The sequence below is a fragment of the Heterodontus francisci genome, unplaced genomic scaffold (assembly GCF_036365525.1).
Source record: "Heterodontus francisci isolate sHetFra1 unplaced genomic scaffold, sHetFra1.hap1 HAP1_SCAFFOLD_310, whole genome shotgun sequence".
NCBI lineage: Eukaryota > Metazoa > Chordata > Chondrichthyes > Heterodontiformes > Heterodontidae > Heterodontus > Heterodontus francisci.
The window spans coordinates 1,880,577-1,893,877 of record NW_027142032.1 but is presented as its reverse complement, the minus strand read 5'-3'; positions in this window follow the sequence as shown (position 1 = coordinate 1,893,877).

Below are 13,301 nucleotides of genomic sequence, written 5' to 3'. Positions count from 1 at the left end.
TGTTACTGCAGCTTGACCTCGAGCTGATATTTTTCTTGCTGGATTTTTCAAAGCGTGGCTTCTCTTTAACTTTACTTGTTGAGGAAGCCTTAGAGAGAACAATCAATGCAGCTTGAAGGCAGGTTGTGGCCTCTTGCAAGGAAATGTGTCTCTAACACACGGTTGCTGTATAATGGAGGAAAGGTTGTACTCACAAACGGTTACAGTTTCGAGCTTGTTGGCTACGGATCTTCTAGGTCCTAAGGCCAGACTCTTCTCAAGTGGATATGCCACCTGAACTATGTCTTCCATTTTGACAATCAGAACATGGAAACACAAAATCAAAGCCTTCTGCATAAAATGACGATTCACATTAATACTCAAGTGCACAACATAATTTACGAGGGGTTTGAATCGATTTGTCACACTGCAGAGAAAGTGAATCTGCTAGTTACGATTTTCCAAAATTGCTGCGAATCGGGAAATGTTCCATCAGATTGTAAGTTGGCAAATGTTACATTGCTTTTCAAGAAAGACGGTAGGGAAAAAGGAGGGAACTGCAGGCCAGTTAGCCTAACATGACCTATTGGAAAATGTATGCAATCTATTATTAAGGATGTCTTAACACACTTAGAAAATCACTGTATGATTAGAACAAGTCAATATGATTTTACTAAAGGAAAATCCTGTTTGACAATTTTTTTAGAATCTTTTGAACATGTAAAGGGGAGCCAGAAGTTGTAGTACACTTGGACTTCCAAAATGCATTCGCTATGGTGCGAAACTAAAGAAAAATAAGTGCTCATGTAATTGGGGGTAACAAATCAACATGGATAGATGATTGGTTCACAGACAGAAAGCAACGAGTGGGCATAAACGGACATTTCATGTTTGAAGACAGTAAATAGTGGAGTGCCATAAGCATCAATGTTCGGGCCTCTGCTATTTAGAATATATGTTAATGACTCAGATGCAGAGACAGAGACTATTGTATCCTAGATTGCTGATGACATAAATGTAGGCAGAAAGGTAAGCTGTGGGGAGGACACAGAGAAGCTGAAATGAGATATAGACGGGTTAACTGAGTGAGTAACAAGATGTCAGATGGAATATAATGTAGGGAAGTGTAAAGCTATTCACTTTGCAGTCAGGAAATAAGAGCAGAAACGTAGAATGTTGTTTAAAGGTGCAAAATTTTAAGTGTTGGTGTTAAAAGAAACAGTGTATGCTTTTTTATTCATGGGATGTGGGCGTCGCTGGCAGGCCATCATCTAGTGCCCATCCCTAATTGCCCTTGAGAAGGTGGTGGTCTTCTTGAACCACTGCAGTCCGTGTGGTGCAGGTAGACCCGGAGCGATGTTTGGAAGGGAGTTCCAGCATTTTGACCCAGTGACAACATAGCTCCATGTCAGGATGGTGTGTGCCAAGGTGAGGAACATGCAGGTGGTGGTGTTCCGATGCATCTGCTGCCCTTATCCTTCTAGGTGGTAGAGGTCGTTGTGCTGGAAGGTGCTGTCAAACGAGCCTTGGTGAGTTGCAGTGCATCTTGTAGACGGTACACACTGCCGTCATTGTGCGTCGGCGGTACAGGTATTGAATGTTGAAAGGGATAGATGGGGTAGCAGTCAAGAAAGTTCCCTTGTCCTGGATGGTGTCGAGATTCTTGAGTATTGGTGAAGCTGCACCCATCCAGGAAAATGGAAGGTATTCCATCACACTCCTGACTTGTGCCTTGCAGATGGCGGGTCGGGACTGGGATGTCAGGAGGTCAATTACTCGCCGCAGAATTCCCAGCCTCTGACATGCTCTTGCAGCCATGCTATTTATGTGACATATCCAAGTCAGTGGCTGGTCAATGGTAACTCTCATGATGTTGATGATGGGAAATTCAGCGAAGGAATGCCATTTAAAATCAAGAAGAGATGGTTAGGTTCACTACTCTTTATGATAGTCATTGTCTGGCACTTGCGTGGCGTGGTTATTAGTTGCCACTTATCAGGCCAAGCCCGGATATTATCCAGGTCTTGCCGCATATTGTCATGGGCTGCTTCAGTACCGGAGGCATCGTAAATTGTGCTGAATATTGTGCAGTCATCAGAGAACATCTCCAATTCTGACCTTATAATGGAGGATCGGTCATTGATGAAGCAGTTGAAAATGGTTGGGCCCAGACCATTACCCTGAGGAACTCCTGCAGTGATTTGTTTCGAGCTGCGATGTTTGACCTACAACCACCACAACCATCTTTCTTACGGCTGAAACCAGCGGAGAGGCCCGCCGCCACCCCCCTCCCCCGGCCAATTCCCATTGACTCCAGTTTGCTCGGGCTCCTTGATGCCATATTCGGTCAAATGCTGTCTTGATGACAACGGCAGTCACTCTCACCTCACCTCTTGAGTTCAGCTATATTTTCCATGTTTCGTCAAGGCTGTAAGGAGATCATGAGCTGAGTGGCCCTGGCGGAATCAAAACTGAGCGCCAAACAGTGGATTAATTCTGAGCAAATGTTGCTTGATAGCATTGTCGACAGCCCCTTCCATCACTTTGCTGATGATCGAGAATAGACTGATAGAATGGTAATTGGCCGGTTTGGATTTGTCCTTTGTGCACCGGACATACTTGGGCAATGTTTCACATTGTCGGGTAGGTTTCAGTGTTGTAGCTTCACGTGAGTGAATTAGATTGGCTGAAGTTAAATGCGGGGTACCTCAGGAGGAGGCCCAGATGGGTCATCGACTCAGCACTTCTCGCTGAAATTGATGCAATTGCTTTAGCATTGCCTTTTGCACTGATGTGGTGAGCTCCCCCATTTTGAAGATAGGCGTATTTGTGGAGCCTGTCAGTTGTTCCATAATTCAGCACAATTCACGACTGAATGTGCGAGGACTGCAGAGCTTAGATCTGATCCATTTGTTTTGGTATTGCTTAGCCCTGTTTGTCGCATGCTGCCTGCACAGTTTGGCATGCAAGTAGTTCTGCTGTGTAACTTATCAAGTTGACACCTCATTTTGGGATATGCTTAGTGCTGCTCATGGCATGCTTTCCTGCACTCTTCATTGAACTTTGTTTCGCCGCCTGGCTTGATGGGTAATAGTAGAGTGGGAGATATGCTGGCCCATACAGAATGTGGTAGAGTACAATTCTGCTGCTGCTGATGGCCCACAGCGCCTCATAGATGCACAGCTTTCTGTTCTTACATCTGTTTGATAGATATTCCATTTAACATGGTGGTAGTAACACACATCATGATAGAGGCTATTCCCAATGTGAAGATGGGAGTTTGTCTCCACAGGGACTGCGCGGTGGTCACTGTTATCAATTAGGTCATTGAAAGAGGAATCTGCGGTAGGCAGATGGGTGACGATGAGGTCAAGCATGTGTTTCCCTAATGTTGGTTGCAGCACTACCTGTCGCAGACGCTATTTAGCAGCTATGTTCTATGTGCTACCGAACCACTCTTGGTGCTTGACATTATACAGTATACTTCTTGTGCCGTTGCTACCCTCAGTGCTTCCAATTGGTGTTCAACACGGTGAAGCACTGATTGATCAGGCGAGCTGGGTGGCAATCAGCAGGGGTTTTCCTTGCCCATGTTGAAGCTGATACCATGAGATGTCCCGGGGTCCAGAGTTAATGTTGAGGACTCCCAGGGCAACTCCCTCCCGACTGTAGACCGCAACTCCGTCACATCTTGTGGCTTTCCCCTTCCTCTGGGATAGAACATACCCAGGGATCTTTGGGATATTGTCTGTAAGGTATGATTCGGTGAGTATGACTATGTCAGACTGCAGCTTGAGGAGTCTATGGGACAGTTTTCCCAACTTTGGTACAAGCCTCCAGGTTTTAGTAAGGAAGACATTTCAGGGTCGACAGGGCTGGCTTTGCCATTGAAACTTCCGGTGCTTAGGTCGATGCTGAGTGGTCCATGCAATCCTGTTCCTTTTGCTACACAGTTTGCTGCAATTGAGTGGCTAGCTCATCAATGTCAGAAGGCGTTTAAGAGCCAACCATATTGCTGTGGGTCTAGAGTCACATAAAGTCCAGTCCAGGCTTCCCTAAAGTACATTGTTGAACCAGATGGGTTTTTAGAACAACTGACAATGGTTTCATGGTCACAATTAGACCAGCTCTTAATTCCAGATTTATTAATTGATTTGAAATGCAAGCCCATCCGCCTTGCTGGGATTCGAACACAGGGCATCAGTCCAGGTCTCTGGATTACTAGTCTAGTGGCAATAACACAACGCCACCGCCTCCCCTGCTGATATTAGGAAAGCAAATAGCATGTTGCTCATTATTGCAATGATTTCGAGGACAGGAATAAGGAAGTATTGCTACAATTGTACAAGGTTTTGGTGAGACCACATCTGTAATACCGTGTGCAGTTCTGATCTCCATATACTACTTGCATTGGAGGCTGCACAGCAAATGGGAACTATATTGGTCGCTGGGATGAGGATGTTGTCCTATGATGAGAGGTTAAGTAAATTGCCTGTATTCTGTGGAGTTAGGTGAATGAGCGGTGATCACATTGAAACATTTAAGACTTTAAAGCGGCTAGATAGGGTCGAGAGTGAGATTATTTCCACTGCTTGAGGAATCAATAATATGGGCGCCACTACATCAGGATAAGGGGTCGATCAGATAGGACTGAGATGAGGAGACATTACTTCACTCAAAGTTTCGTGAATGCCAGAGGCGTGTGGGTGTTCCAACATTGAAAGCATTTAAGGCTGGGTGAGGCAGGATTTCAGTCTTGCAGGGAATCGAGGGATATTGTGAACAGGTGGGTAAGTGAAATTGGATTCTAAGATCAGTCTTAATCGTTTTCAATGGTGGAGCATGCTCGATGGGCCATACGGTCTACTATTGCTCCTATTTCTTCTCTATTGTGTTGTACCATCACATTCCCATGTGCATGAAACTCTGTACTGCACGCTCTTTTGAACTGTACCAACTCGGCTTACCCACTGCCTGTCCACAATTTACAAGGCATACGTCAAGAGTGTGATTAAATGCTCTCCACTTGCCTGGATGAGTGAAACTCCAACAACATTCAAGAAGCTCGACACCATTCTGGACAAAGCAGCCCGCCAGATTGTTACCCCATCCACAAATATTCACTCTTTCCACGACCGTTGACAGTGTCTGACATCTACACGAGTCACTGCAGCAATGCACACAGTCTACTTAGACAGCATCTTCCAAAACCACTACGTCTACAATCTAGAAGGACAAGAGTGGCAGATGCATGGGAACATCACGACCTGCAATGTCCCCTTGAAGTCAACCACCATCCTTGGAACAATCTCACCGTTCCTTCACTATCTCTGGGTCAAATCTTGGAACTCCCTTCCTAACAGCACTGTAGGTGTACCTACCCCACATGGACTGCAGCGGTTCAGGATGGCAGCTCATCAACACCTTGTCAAGGGCAATTATGGATGGGCAATAAATACTGGCGAACCAGCGACGCCTGCATCCAATGAAAGAGTAAAAAATGCTGCCTCGCAATCGCAGATCTTAGTATTCAATTCCACTTTCCCACCTGCTCACCTTATTCCTTTTGACAAAATGTAAAGCATCATATTTCTCAGCACTAAATTTCATCGGCCACTTGTTTGCCCAGTCTGCATAGAATGAACAGAAGAAGGCTATTCAGTCCATCGTTCACGTGCTGGCTCTTTAATAGAGCTTCGCCTTCCTCTGGGATAGAACATCCCAGGGATCTCTGTGATATAGTCTGTAAGGTATGATTCGGTGAGTATGATTATGTCAGGCTGTAGCTTGACGAGTCTATGGGACTCTGGATTACTCCCTGTGCCACGTGCCAGTGAGGCTAGAAATAGGAAGATAATGCAGCTAAAGACGTGGCTGAGCAGCTGGTGTAGAAGGGAGGGTTTTAGATATCTGGACCATTGGGCTCTCTTCAGGGACAGATGGGACCTACACAAGAAGGACGGGTTGCATCTAAACTGGAAGGGGACTAATATCCTGGCTGCAAGGTTTGCTAGCGTCACTCAGGAGGGTTTAAACTGGTGTGGCAGGGGGTTGGAACCAGAGCAGTAGGACAGCTAGTGAAGTAAATGAGGAGGACATAGTAAATAAGGCCAGTAGGACTAAGAGGAAGCTCAGGAAGGGAGATGTTGCTGAGCACAGCAGGACTCGTGGTCTGAAGTGCATTTGTTTCAATGCGAGAAGTATAACAGATAAAGCAGATGAACTTAGAGCTTGGATTAGTAATTGGAAATATGATGATGTTGCTATTACAGAGACTTGGTTGAGGGAAGGGCAGGATTGGCAGCCTAATGTTGCAGGCTTTAGAAGCTTCAGGCGGGATAGAGGTGGATGCAAAAGGGGTGGGGGAGTTGCATTACTGGTTAAGGAGAATATCACAGCTGTACTGCGGGAGGACACCTCAGAGAGGTCATGCAGCGAGGCAATATGGGTGGAGATCAGGAATAGGAAGGGTGCAGTCACGATGTTGGGGGTTTACTACAGGCCTCCCAACAGCCAGCGGGAGGTAGAGGAGCAGACATGTAGACAGATTTTGGAAAGATGTAAAGGTAACAGGGTTGTAGTGGTGGGTGATTTTAACTTGCCCAGTAGTGACTGGGACTCACTTAGTGCCAGGGGCTTGGATGGGGCAGAATTTGTAAGGAGCATCCAGGAGGGCTTCTTGAAACAGTATGTAGATAATCGAACCAGGGATGGGGCCATTCTGGACCTGGCATTGGGGAATGAGCCCGGCCAGGTGGTCGAAGTTTCAGTGGGGGAGCATTTCGGGGGCAGTGACAATAATTCCATAAGTTTTAAGGGACTTGTGGATAAGGATAAGAGTAGTCTTCGGGTGAAGGTGCTAAATTGGGGGAAGGCTAATTATAACAATATCAAGCAGGAACTGAAGAATTTAGATTGGGGGCAGCTGTTTGAGGGTAAATCAACATCTGACATGTGGGAGTCTTTCAAACGTCAGCTGATTAGCATCCAGGACCGGCATGTACCTGTGAGGAAGAAAGACAAGTTTGGCAAGTTTCGGGAAGCTTGGATAACACGGGATATTGTGAGCCTAGTCAAAAAGAAAAAGGAAGCATTTGTAAGGGCTGGAAGGCGAGGAACAGATGAAGCACTTGAGGAATATAAAGACAGTAGGAAGGAACTTAAGCAAGGAGTTAGGAGGGCTAAAAGGGGTCATGAAAAGTCATTGGCAAACAGGATTAAGGAAAATCCCAAGTCTTTTTATACATATATAAAGAGCAAGAGGGTAACCAGGGAAAGGGTTGGCCCGCTCAAGGACAGAGATGGGAATCTAAGCGTGGAGCCATAGGAAATGGGTGAGGTGTTAAATGAGTACTTTGCATCAGTATTTACCAAGGAGAAGGACTTGGTGGATGACGAGCCTAGGGAAGGGAATGCAGATAGTCTCAGTCATCTCATTATCAAAAAGGAGGAGGTGTTGGGTGTCTTTCAAAGCATTAAGGTAGATAAGTCCCCAGGGCCTGATGGGATCTACCCTCGAATACTGAGGGAGGCAAGGGAAGAAATTGCTGGGGCCTTGACAGAAATCTTTGCATTCTCATTGGATACAGGTGAGGTTCCAGAGGACTGGAGAATAGCCAATGTTGTTCCTTTGTTTAAGAAGGGTGGCAAGGATAATCCAGGAAATTATAGTCCGGTGAGCTTTACGTCAGTGGTAGGGAAACTATAAAAGAGGATTCTTCGGGACAGAATTTAGTCCCATTTGGAAACAACCGAACTTATTATCGAGAGACAGCATGGTTTTGTCAAGGGTCGGTCGTGTCTTACTTATTTTATTGAGTTTTTTGAGGAAGTGACGAAGATGATTGATGAGGAAAGGGCGGTGGATGTTGTTTATTTGGACTTTAGTAAAGTCTTTGACAAGGTCCCGCATGGCAGGCTGGTGCATAAGGTGAACTCACAAGGGATCAGAGGTTGGCAGGCAAGATGGATACTGAACTGGCTCAGTCACAGACGACAGAGGGGAACAGTGGATGGGTGCTTTTCTGAATGGAGGGCTGTGACTAGTGGTGTTCCGCAGGGATCAGTGCTGGGACCTTTGCTGTTTGTGGTATATATAAATGATTTGGAGGAAAATGTAGCAGGTGTGATAGTAAGTTTGCGGACGACACAAAGGTTGGTGGATTTACGGATAATGAGGAGGATTGTCAGAGGATACAGCAGGACATAGATCGGTTGGAGACTTGGGCAGAGAAATGGCAGATGGAGTTTAATCCGGAGAAATGTGAGGAAATGCATTTTGGAAGGTCTAATGCAGTTGGGAGGTATACTGTAAATGGCAGAACACTTAGGAGTATTGACAGGCTGAGGGATCTGGGCGTGCAGGTCCACAGGTCACTGAAAGTGGCAACGGAGGTGGATAAGGTAGTCAAGAAGGCATACGGCATGCTTGCCTTCATCGGTCGGGGCATAGAGTATAAAAATTGGCAGGTCATGTTGCAGCTGTCCAGAACCTTTGTTAGGACACACTTAGAATATTGCGTACAATTCTGGTCGCCACATTACCAGAAGGACGTGGAGGCTTTGGAGAGGGTACAGAGGAGGTTTACCAGGATGTTGCCTGGTCTGGAGGGCATTAGCTATGAGGAGAGGTTGGAAAAACTCGGATTGTTTTCACTGGAACGACGGAGGTGGAGGGGCGACATGATAGAGGTATACAAAGTTATGAGCGGCATGGACAGAGTGGATATTCAGAAGCTTTTCCCAGGGTGGAAGAGTCTGTTACTGGGGGACATAGGTTTAAGGTGTGAGGGGCAAAGTTTAGAGGGGATGTGCGAGGCAAGTTTTTTACACAGAGGGTGGTCAGTGCCTGGAACTTGCTGCCAGGGGAGGTGGTGGAAGCAGATACGATAGCGACGTCTAAGGGACATCTTGACAAGTATATGAATAGGAAGGGAATAGAGGGATATGGGCTCCGGAAGTGAAGAAGGTGTTAGTTTAGGCCGGCATCAAGATCGGCGCAGGCTTGGAGGGCCGAATGGCCTGTTCCTGTGCTGTACAGTTCTTTGTTCTTTGTTGTCCACAATGGTGTTTGGATTGAAAAGTTTGCAGGTCATCAGGAAGCAGCACCTTGTCATGTCTCTGCTGAGAGCTGACTCTGTTACGTGGATTAACAGGAAAATGGGCAGTTGCTCAGCCCCTAAAACCGTTTCACACATCTCCAGTCGCTTCCCATACTCTTCCCATTATCGCGGGATGTGTTTATAAGATGGGGAGTCACTGAGACATTGTTTTATGTCAGTGAGTGAGAGAAAGAACCTTGGGCTCTTGCGATGTTTTATTTCTGTTCAAAAATTCTCTGCTTTGTTTGAAGCAATTTTATTTCTCTTATTCCCAAGCATAATCTTTTCAGAAGCTGCAGCTATGATGATGCAGAGGGAGTGTTTTTTTTTTTGGCACGTGGAATTCTCAGAGAAGAGCTTTAACCAGAGACGAAAATAATAATAAATACATATATGTTAATGTCCAATTCATTTTTTTACATAGAGAATAGAAGACCTTGTGTTTTCGGGGCTGATAGAAAATCAAATTGCTGGAAATGCTCAGTATTTCCAGCACGGTTTTCATTTCAGATTTCCAGCAACCACAGAATTTTGATTTTGTGTTTTAGGAGGGCCTTTTTACCACAAGGAAAGGGACTGGAGGGGCCTCTGAAGCAAATAGTTTGTGAAGCACTGTTCCAGAGCATTCACTGTAATCCCGTAGATTTCCCTCTCTCCTTCTCTTGCTGCAACTTGTTCTCTGGCCCTCCCCTCCATGTTCCTAGCTCTGATTCTTCACACCTTTAAATCCCTATGTCTATATCTCTCAACATCCTTTACACCACGTTTACAAAACGTGGGTTTTCTCCGGGTGCTCCGGTTTCCTCCCACAAGCCAAAAGACTTGCAGGTTGATAGGTAAATTGGCCATTATAAATTGTCACTAGTATAGGTAGGTGGTAGGGAAATATAGGGACAGGTGGGGATGTTTGGTAGGAATATGGGATTAGTGTAGGATTAGTATAAATGGGTGGTTGATGTTCGGCACAGACTCGGTGGGCCGAAGGGCCTGTTTCAGTGCTGTATCTCTAATCTAATCTAATCTCTGCCTCTCTCTAGAGTCTCACAAGTTTCCCTTTTCATTCTCTTTCTGCGACTCTCTGCATCTTTATCTCTCTCTCAGCCCATTTCTTCTCTCACTCACATCCAAACCCCTGGATCTTTCCATCTCTGCTTCTCCTTTCCTGCAAAATTATCTCTGTATTTCCCCCATCCCGGGACACCCCTCTCTATTCTGTAAGCACATCTTACTATGGATCTCTACCCCTCCACTTCGTTCTGTCTCTGTGTCTCTCTCCTTGTACGGGTTCTTTCTTAATATCTACATCGCTGCTCCATTCTCTCTCTCTCCACCTCCAGCTCTATGTATTTCTCCATCTCTATCCAACTCTCTCTCTTTCTCTCACTCTGTGCCCTTATGTTTATTTATGCTCTCTGCTGTTAGATTCGCTCATTCGTGTCTGACTCCCTGACTCTTTTTCATCCCTGATGTCACTCTCCATTTATTTTATTTCTCTCTCCTCACTCAATTCTGTTGCAATCACTGGATCGCTCCTTTCTTTGTCTCTGTCTCTCTGTCTGAGGTGGATTTTAATTTGCTGCCACGGTGTTGTTCAGGGTGATTGTGAACGGGATCCTGATTTCCATCCCTCCAGAGTTTTACTCCCATTGAGGTAAAAAAAAAGGAGCAGATGCAGAACAGGCGTCCGACTCACAACCACCCCTATCCCAGCCCGGTTTGCACCATTGGCACCAAGTCCAAGTCCAAGCCAGTGTTTCCTCCCCTCTGTGTGCATCTGCTCCCCGATGGTCTCTGTCTGTCTTCTTGTGGCTCAATGGGGGAAGCGACAGATCAGCCATGATCAAAAATTGGTGGGGCAGGCTCAAAAGAATGAATGGCCTCCTGTTGTCCCTGTGCCAACCAGCATGTGTATGTGTGTGATTCCTTGATGCCGAGGGGGTGATGCAAAAAAACAGATGAAACACCATTTGCAGGGAGGGATGTGTCTGAGGCTGGGATCTTGCTGTGCGTTCAACGTTCAGAATACCAATGAGCCTCTGAGGGTCCTTTCCCTATGCCCGGCCCTGTGTTTAGCCTGACACGAATTAAAGGCGCTGGGGAGCTGGGAGCCATTTGATGGAACTTCAGTGGTTTATCTGGACTGGAATGAAAGTTACTTAAAAACTGTCGGGAGATGGAGCCACACCCAGGAAAGTGATGGAGTTTGGAATTACACGGGGGTGGGTGGTGGGGGGGGGGCGGGGAAGGGCGGTGGTGGTGTCTTCACTGCGACGGGACTAACAAAGAGGGGCTGTTCATAGTGGAGATGAGACAGAGTGAACATTAGTAGAGGGGATGGCCTTTACAAGACGGAGGTGTATTTAGAAAGGGAGGGGTGTTTTCAGTGGGTGCAGTGGGAGAATTGGAGGGATATGCACAGAGGGAATTAAGGAATGTTTAAATTGGGAGGGGTGCTTCTCCAGGTTCAAAATAGGAGAGGGGGGAGTTCTCCAGGTTTACAATGGGACAGGGGCCTCTCCAGGCATACAATGGGAGGTGCTCTACTCAAGTTCTAAAATAGGTTGAGGTGGGGGATTACTATTACGGATTAGAAATGGGAGGTGGTTTTTTCCAGGTTTAAAGTGTGAGGAGGGATTCTCCAGGTTTAAAATGGGGCGGGCGGGGAGGGTTCATCGGATTTAAAATGGGAGATGGTCTTCTCCAGGTTTAAAAAAGGAGAGGTGAAGTCTCCAGGTTTAAAATGGGAGGGGGCTTTTCCAGTCTGATAACGTGGAAATTTGAGGGAGGGACAACATAGTTTTGCTGTGGGGGGAGGGTGGGTGGGATTTACTGAGGGGGGTGGGGAATGTGAGGGGGAATCTTGCATGGGGGGAATCTTTTTGCTGAGGGAATTTTTTTGCAGAGTGGGAAGAAATCCAAAAAGAGAGAAAATGCTGCAGAGTGAGAAAGCAGACAAAAAGACAAAAAAAGTCATAAAATAGAGAAAAGGCAGAAACAGTCAGAGAAATACAGAAAAGACAGAAAAAGTCAGAGAAACGAAGAAAATGCAGAAACAGAGTAATAAAGAAAAGGCAGAAATAGTAAGAGACATCCAGTAGGCAGGCCGGGCAGGGGCAGGCCAGATAGCGTGGAAGGTCTGGGAGGCTAAACTGCATTTTCCTTAATGCAAGAAAACTTACAGGTAAGGCAGAAGAACTCAAAACATGGATTGGTACATGGGATTTTGATATTATAGGTATTATAGAAACGTGGCTGAGGGATGGGCAGGTCTGGAAGCTCAATGTTCCGGGGTACCGAAGCTTCCAGCGTGGCAGAGGTGGAGGTAAGAGAGGAAGGGGAGTTGCACTATTGATTAGGGAGGACATCACGGCAGTACTTAGAGAGGATATCCCGGGGGAATGTCGAGCGAGGCCATTAGGGGTAGAACTCAGAAATAAGAAAGGGGTGATCACTTTGATGGGATTATGCTATAGGCTCCCCAGTAGTCAGAGAGAATTGGAGGAGCATATATACATAGAAATCACAGATAAGTGTAGGAATTATAGAGTTGTAATAGTAGGTGATTTTAACTTCCCTAACAGAGACTGGGACTGCCTTAATGCTAAGGGATCAAATGGGGAAGAATTTGTTAAGTGCGTCCAGGGTAGTTTTCTGAAGTAGTATGTGGATGGCCCCACTAGAGAAGGGGCTACACTCGACCTCCTCTTCGGAAATGAGACTGGGCAGGTGGCTGATGTGTCAGTAGGGGACCACTTTAGGACCAGTGATCATAACTCTATTAGCTTCAAGATAGTTATGGAAAAGGATAGGACTGGTCCTCAAGTTGAAGTCCTAAATTGGGGGAAGGCTAATTTCGATGGCATCAGACAGGAACTCTCAACAGATGATTAGCAGTGGCTGTTTACAGGTAATGGAAAGTCTGGCAAATGGGAGGCTTTTAAAAGGGAGATGGGAAAAGTTCATGGCCGGCATTTTCCTGTTAGATTGAAGGGCAAGGCTGGCAAGTTTAGGGAACCTTGGTTGATGAGGGATATTGAGGGCCTGGTCAGGAAAAAGAAGGAGGCATATATCAGGTATAGGCAGCTGGGATGAAGCGAGTCCCTCGAGGAGTATAAGGGTTGTAGGAGGACACTTAAGAAGGAAATTAGGAGGGCGAAAATAGGCCATGAGATTTCCCTGGCAGATAAGATAAAGGAGAACCCTAAAAGATTCTATAAGTAT